Below are 8,731 nucleotides of genomic sequence, written 5' to 3' on the forward strand. Positions count from 1 at the left end.
ATATGACCAAGTGTTGAGGGCATAACATTTTATCAATGGCTACACACTCTTGTTAAAATTAACATTTTGTGGATCAATCAAGAGCCATGTCATCCAGTGTGTTGATTCAGAAGTGGACTGTGAATGGATGAAGGAGTGTGTTCTAGTGGATAGGGAACATATTGGAGAACATAACTCCTACTTGTCTTAGTTGTGATTCTTACTAAGTAAAGGAGTATGTTCCTAGTAGTTAGGATCTATTTCCTACATTGGTGTGTGGTTGAGATATTCTCTCAACTAACAAATTGTGTGTACATGTATATATGTAATTCCATTTGATTAATGAAACAAATTGACATCGCTAGATTTTATCATGGTATCAGATCCCTGAGGGCCTTGCCCCTCGTGTGCTTCGCCCCTCTTGGGCAAAGAAAATAAAAGAGTATACTTTTTAGCTTTTGTTTTTCCATCAACACATACTTGTGGAGCTATGGTGCAGTGCAATAAAGTGCTAGAGGTTCTAACTGTTGGAGAAGCAGAGGAGCATCTCTACACTCAGCTTGGCCGATCTATGGCTCTTCGGCAATTTTGTGGATGATCGAGTGTGCTTAGGCGATGGTGAGTTTGCCATGGCCACTTTCGTATTGGAAGAGATAGAAATATTTTTTATTGGGATGTGTCAACTGGTCGCATGATTCAAAAATTTAGTGGACATGATAATGAGGTGAATTCAGTAAAATTCAACTAGTATGGTGTAGCAATCATATCAGCTGGATATGATTGTATAGTTAGAGCATGGGACTGCATGACACATAACACATAACCAATTCAGGTAATTGATACATTTGCAGATAGTGTGATGTCAGTTTGTTTAACAAAAACTGAGATTTTAGCAAGATGTGCCGACAAAACCATTCAGACTTTTGATATTCGTATTGGACGGGAGATTGTTGATGACCTGCGACAATCAGTTAACTATATCTCACTTTCAAATGACAATAACTATATTCTAGCTAGTTGCCTAGATTCGAAGCTTCGCCTTGTTGATAGGTCAATTGGAGGGCTTCTTCAAGAATACAAGGGCCATGTGTGCAAGTCTTATAAAATGGATAACTGCCTCACAAATATAGATGCACATGTTGTTGATGGTTCTGAGGATGGCCGCTTTCTGCAATAGGGCCATGGCGGACATCTGAGCCGTGATGATGGAGCTTTGAGGACTGGGTCTGGCCAAATCCATAATATTACAGAAAGCATTTGTAATCTTCAATTTGATAAGTTTAGATGCGATTCCAGGCTAGTTGTTCTGTCTCCTTTGGGGACGAAAGCCGAAACAACTCGTCGAGCAGTCCTGGTGGAGTCGAGTCGTTGCAGAAGTTCTTGGGATTTTCCCCGCAGAATTTGAATTCTAATTTTTTTTGCCTCCGATGAAGGCGATATGAATGAGCTTAAGAAGGCGAATGTTATTTCTTTTTTATCCGTGCACTGTAATCATACTTGGAGCTTCTTTTTATGGCAGAGGATTTTTTTTTATTACTTGGCGGAAGGTAGGAAAAAATTCTTTGCATCTGGGCTCCCTACGGTTGCAAACCCTTGGCCTGCACATCCATGTTTGGCTTCAATGCATCATTTTACCCTTAACATTTCAGGGTTTTAAGGGGTTTCACACTTAATTAAGAACATATAATGGTTTTAGTAGTGTTTATGCTTAATTTTAAGGTGAAATCGGTGCAAATCAGCGATCTCTCGCAGCAGATCTGGAGTTTTCTGGAGTTCAACTGAATGGAGAGCCAGTTGTCGTGTTATTGTTTTTTTTTGTAAATAGTGGTCAAAATTCATGTTGGGTAGAGATAGAGAAATTTGATATTTTGTCAACTTGAAAGTTTAATTTTTTTCTTGGATAAAATTATTGTGCCTTATTGAGCCTAGCTAACTCAATTTAGGTAAAGTTATTTTGTTAGAATTCATGGCTCTAGAAAATGATGACAGTTTAAGTATGGAGTTCCAAGATTTAATTGACAAAAAAAAAGATGCTCAAGATGTGAAACGTGCAGCAACAACGCTTAAACGATGATGGACAACGAGGTGAGAGTGTGAGTTTGTGGAATAGACTCTATTATGTTGTAATGTAAGCAAGTCTAGGATGTTTTGTAGTGGAATTTGTAATGTATGTACCCGGTAACTCCAAGAGTTGGAGTTGTGTTGTAAGCCCTATAAGGCATGTGTACCCCCATATATTTCATGGTAATCTAAAAACCACTTTGTATTTGTAGCGTTGGTTTGTGGTAACCCGGAAACCACATGTAAGAGTGAAGTGGGACATAGATTCTTGTTGGCATGGTTTAGGGTTAGCCGAGAAAACCCTTGGACTCATTGAGTCAAGTCTTTGGTGAGCCTTAGTGGCTGGACTAAACTAGTGGCAGATTTGTGGCCCATAGTGGCTGAGGTGATCCTTCGTGGTTGTGTTTAGCCTTGGTGGATGAGATCCCTTGGAGGCATGGTTGAGGGTGATCCGATGAAACCTAATGCATGGTTATGGGTAATTCGACAAAGCCTAGGTTAACAATGATGGAGGGGTATTTAAAAGTACAGGTACATGTATGCAGTTATAATGGTTGACCGAACCATGTACGTGAAGGAAATCATACATGACTGGAAGTTGCAGCAGTTTGCACCAATGCATTCTGACATATGGTTGTTCCCTTATATGGACGTTGACATATTCTTTTGTTATGTTTAACGACAACTATATTTTGCAGATTGATATTCAAACAAGTAGTCATTAAGGGGGGCTGTTGGAAAATGTAACTCCTACATGTCTTAGTTGTGATTCTTACTAAGTAGAGGAGTCTGTTCCTAGTAGTTAGGATCTATTTCCTTCATTGCTATGTGGTTGAAATATTCTTTCAACCAATAGATTGCGTGTGCATGTATATATGTAATTAGATTTGATTAATGAAACAAATTGACATCGTTAGATTTTATCAGCACACGTAAGAACATTTTCTTGTATGTTTATGGCTCATTATTTCAAACATTGTATAGTGAATATCAGAGTGTAGATGGTTCAATGAAGATTGTTGGACCATGCACTCTTTGACATATATGGTGGAAATCGATGGATGCAGAAAGCTGGTGCAAATATCAAATAGATAGTGTCACTCAAAAAGAGCCTATATGTAGAGATTTATCCCTATGGTTTTGTTCTGACAGAGATCATTGACGGAGACTTAATAAATCATGGAGTTTGTTATATGCAAAGATCACTATAGTGTAGCAACATTCATCGAAAAGTTGGATCAATGACATGTGATAAAGGTTTGGCTGACCTTGTGTGATGGAAGCGTAGATTTAATGTATATATATGCCTGATATTGTTTATGTACTGTTTTTCTATACTAATTTTTGAGGAATTAGTCATTTGTTGTAGGGGTATATGATTCTATGTAATTATGGTTGTGTAAGTAGATTCCCTTTATGTGATTGAGTTGTATTGGGTGTGTATGGGAATAGGGGATGTATGCTACTATGTAGTGACTTGAGTGTAGAGGGTTAATTATATTAGAGAATGTTTGAGTGATTTTTACTGTTGGGAGAGTTATATTTTAGTGAGTATCCTATTGTTGGTAGGGGCTCAGTGTGAAAATGGACTAAATATGGCCCATGGATTGCTGAGTTGAGTCAGGTGGACCCAAGGTGAAATATTCTCAAATGAGGTCCATAAAATTTTTGAAGGTGTGGTCCTTTAATGTTATATGTAGAAGATTGCATGCAAGTGATAGGTTGCTGAGAGAGTAGATGCTTCCTTCTAGTGGTGGCTGCAAAACTAGTGAAGGTGATGGCCTTCAACCCATGGTGATCTGCATAGTTGTGGGATTGGTGGCTTTCTCTCTAGTGGTGTCCAATGCATTGTAAAATATATATTTGAATATAATAAATAAGAAGAGCGAATCAAAAAAACTGATGATACTTTTCTTCCTTTGGGTTTCCACCTTATATCCTATATCTTCTTATGGGTGATCTTATTGATGATTTCCCTTATATTTATCTTTCTTAATGTACTTGTGTGTTTAGAGATGCTTATGGTTATGGTTGTTTACTATAAAATATATTGGATGCTTCTAGCTAATGCATAATTTAGATAAATTGTAAAGAAGGGAAAAGTGGTTAAAATTGATCCATTCCTACACTATTAATTCATCCCCTTAATAGTGTTTAGTTTCCAACATCATGTTGCCTAGAATGTTGAATATTCTATAAGAGTATTTCCAAATAATACTCAAGGCTCTCATATTCCCTTTACACCATCCTAAATGTTTCCTCTTTTAATTCTAGAGCATTCAATAATTCTAATACTTTTCAAGGAATGCCTTCCTTGTAACCTCTGAGTTCATAATGTTATTTTTTGGCAATCACATAAACCATCACAGTGAGGATTCTTTACGAGTAGCCAAAAACAATTTCAACTTCTAAGGATCACTTAAATAATTTAAATCCATGCTAGGACATATGACAATGAATTCAAATAAAAGATTGAGAGGGTCTTCACTTACCAACCCTTGAAATCATGGAAGTAGTGACGAAGAAATCTTATTCATATGAAAATTGGAGGTTGGATCAATTATTAGGAAACCAAAAGTAATCTCATACTCATTCCTTTCAAGGTTTGTCTCACTTTCACCTTCAAACATCTTTTCTCATATGAAAAAGCTAATTTCGGTCTCTAGTGGTGGAGCCTAGTGGTTGGGTCACATCGAAATAGTGACTTTTCTCATCCTCCCAATAATGTTTCAATTATGACCATCAGAAGAGGTGGTATCATAAATCACAATATTTGTTATAGATATCTTCTCTAAATTTTCTAGCGCTCTACCTTCTCTCCTCCTATTTGAACTGTCAATTGTCAACAAGTTAGTATTGTTTTTTTCTTTGTTTTTGCCTCACTATTTAGAGTATAAAATTTAGTTACCCATACCCTTTTTACTTTTCCCTTGCCCCATGCAATATCAATATCATCTAAATCAAATGAGGTAGGAAAACCCACAAAAGTAGATGTGTAGGTTCTTATCTCTCAACTTATCATTCCTACTACTCTAGGTTTTAGGATGCTTAAATATTATAGGAAAAGGGACCTATTCAAACATAAAACCAATCAAAATATAATTCCTTCATACCCCCTTAAAAAAAGTGCCAAAAATGTTAAGAAATTTAATTGTTTAAATTGGTGTTCATTAAATTATTAACGAGGGGCTAGCAAGTTGACGAGGTACCCACAAAGTAATGTAGAAGTAAACCTGACTGGCTAATAATCAATTAAAAGTTACAACATTATATTACCAATTTATCATTATAGAACATGGATTCATCAATGACATCTAATATAAACGGAATTAAAATTTTAAGTTTAAAAATATTCCATTCATTAACATCATAGGGATATCCAACTAGTCTAGTAACTTATGTAACTATCTCATAAATCTACTAAATCATACCATGTTGGATATTCCAAATGGATCAAGAATCAATAACATTCCTAGACAACCTACAAATTACTAAGAAAGTTACAACCACATAATTGAAACAACTAACAATTACCATGGATATACAAGTTAATTGATCAACCATATTTTTGACAGTAAATTAGGTGTTCATACATATATGGCATAATATTAATTGCCAATCATAAACAAAATAATACATACCCTTTGCTGCAGTCTAGCATGTATAATTGAGGAATGCTTATGTGAATAGAATGAAATGGTTGGAAATTGAAGGAGGGATTTCAACTTTCCACTCAACTATAGACTAACAATATTGTAACCTTTCTTGGAGTTGACCATCCCTAAGCTATATCTAGGGTCTAAGGGAAATGTTTTCACATGGAAAGGGGCAACACCAAAAGGTTGAACAAAATCTTAAGAGATGGAGTTCACCATTCTAGTGGTTCATCACATCTATAGTCAACATGCAATGGACCATTCACTCACTAATGTTCACACAAACCACAAAGGCCTAGATAACTACACAGTTTATCACCATAGTCAAAGAGTATGACATAAGTCAATGCAAAAGTATCATAATACAAGGAAATATGACCCAACCTAGGCAAACCGCTCCCAATATCATAGCCCACTACGCCCCTTCTGCTCTCTTCTTCTTACTATCTCCTAACTATTAGAGCTCCACTTGGCTCATTCCTTCTTTCTATTATCTTGATTCTTGTGTGTGTGTGAGAGAGAGAGAGATAGAGGGAAAGAGAGATAGAGTGTAAAATGTGAACTACCAACCCCTTTTTATACCCTTGTGTCCAATCAAGTCTCTTCACCTATAAGGAGGTTTTTCTATATTTTATGCAACCTCCTTCCTCTTCAAGTGATGGTTGAGTGGAGGGGCTCATTCTACAATCTAGTATGAGGACCATGTGTAAGTATGTCAGGTCCTCAAAAAATAATAAAAATATTTTTCACTAATATCGGTCAAAACAGAAAATAAAAAATAAATAACCAATTAAAAATGATTAACACATAGTTGTCTAAGTTGTTGATATTTCACTTGCACTCTTCAAGTAATAAATAAATTATTTCGATGTCTATCTCAATATAGAACTTAAATAAAATGTTTGAATATCCATAACTAATATATTTCAATATGAACGTACAATATATATATATATATATATATATATATATATATATATATATATATATATATATATATATATATATATATATATATATATATATATATATATATATATATATATATATATATCTATATATCTCTATATATATATATATATATATATATATATATATATATATATATATATATATATATATATATATATCTATATATCTATATATATATATATATATATATATATATATATATATCTATATCTATATATCTATATATATATATATATCTATATATATATATATATATATATATATATATATATATATATATATATATATATATATATATATATATATATATATATATATATATATATATATATATATATATACATTTGTGTGTGTGTATGTGTATTAATGTTTACCTTAGTGAAATATTTCAATGCTCAAAAGCAAAAAGTAATTAAAGGTTAAATAATTTAGTTACTTCTTAATAAGAGGAAAATGTGTACTCGTTCAATTTTTGATATAAAATATTAATTATTGTAAAATATTCAAAAATAAAATTTAAACATTGAAAAATTACCACTATAGATCTATCTTAATCACATATTTACCAAACACTAAAAGGGATTAAATCCCTTGACTTGTAAATATTTCTTCAAGTTTGAGATTTGTTCCCTATTGGCTCTTTGTAGATCAGTGGTTAACATGGATCTTGTCATTCCACTCCTTCACTTTCATACTGTTGATTAATGAGCTCTTCCAACTTCAATTCCAACCCATGCACATCCCATAACACATGTCACATTGCTACTCCTTAGAGTATTTAAGCAACCTTAGCATTTAATCAACTATTGTGGGTTATGGATTTTCAAGCTAGACAAGTGTGAAAACAAGCATCAAGAATTAAAGCAACATTAGGTAAAGTAAGTGGGCAAGCAAGTTTCCTCTAAATCCAAGGATCAATAAGGTTGTTCAACTTTCACTTGTGTTAATTAATTAATAATAAATATTATTGCTTAATCATAAGTCCAACTATGATGGTCCTTCCATGTTGGCCTTTTTCAAGCTAGACAAGTGTGAAAACAAGCTTCCGTATTTGAGATATTGCATTTTATTAAGTCTCGTGAATTTTTGTATTAGCTATGTAAATTGATGCCTTTCTTGCTTCATTTTCTTACTCATAATTTTCAAGGTACTCCAAATACCCCTTAGATTTTTGTAATCTAGTGTGTGGTAACAAGGGGAATACAAGTTTTCCATTGTAATCTCCATAGAACAATTTGCACCTAAAACCAACTTTGAGAAATATACCCAAATGAAAAGATATACTATTGAAGAGTCGCAATAGAGGGATTGCATGGCCTTCTCTATAGTTCTAAAAAGGAAACATATATCCTGAGAGCTAATAAGAATATCTCTCAATACGGTGGGTGCAACTTAATGATGGTCTCTCATGATGTATTAGTGGTAATACAAACCTCCAAAAACAACAATATGTTAACTTGGAGGAATAATTAGAATTACTTATGCAATCAATTTGAAGATAATGTAAAACGATGAAATGTAGGGAAATGAGTTGGCTTTTCAAATATATAAATTTTATATATAGAAATTGTAGATAACTCAATGAATTTAGAGTTTTCCTTAATTGGTATGGTATTTTCATGCATAATGTAATGCATATGTTTCTGTTAGTACATTCTTTGAGAATTTAAATGATGGAATATTGCTATAAAAACTTCTGGACTTGTAGAGAATAGCTTGTTCTTGTGCACAACTATTTTTCTAAAATTTATAATATTAAATTTTTTATATTTTTTAAGTTATGAAAGTCGGTATATTCTTGAAATTACAAGGTATTTTGTTAGTGCAACCAAAAAGGGTCTTACTATTATCGAATATTCCTTTTTTTATATTATATGTCTCAATGTCCTCGAATGCACCATATAATTATTTCCCAAATGGTTAAGGTCCAGAAAAGTTATAATGAAAATAGACGAGGGATGCATTTTACGATTTTGATATATTTAAAGACAAAAAATATTAAAATTAGTAAAAAATATTAAGTATTTTTTTAGAATATACATAGTGAGTTCTATATTGGTACC

The 8,731-nt window shown here is 33.2% G+C and overlaps 1 pseudogene; it reads left to right on the top strand.

Moving 5' to 3' along the window:
• The first annotated feature begins 469 nt into the window (after positions 1-469).
• Positions 470-1,156, top strand: LOC149161834 (uncharacterized; annotated as a pseudogene).
• The last annotated feature ends 7,575 nt before the right edge of the window (positions 1,157-8,731 follow it).

The sequence above is a fragment of the Pinus tabuliformis genome, chromosome 5_2 (genome assembly GCF_031772625.1).
Source record: "Pinus tabuliformis cultivar Carrire ecotype Pingquan chromosome 5_2, CPIR1, whole genome shotgun sequence".
Taxonomy (NCBI): Eukaryota; Viridiplantae; Streptophyta; class Pinopsida; order Pinales; family Pinaceae; genus Pinus; species Pinus tabuliformis.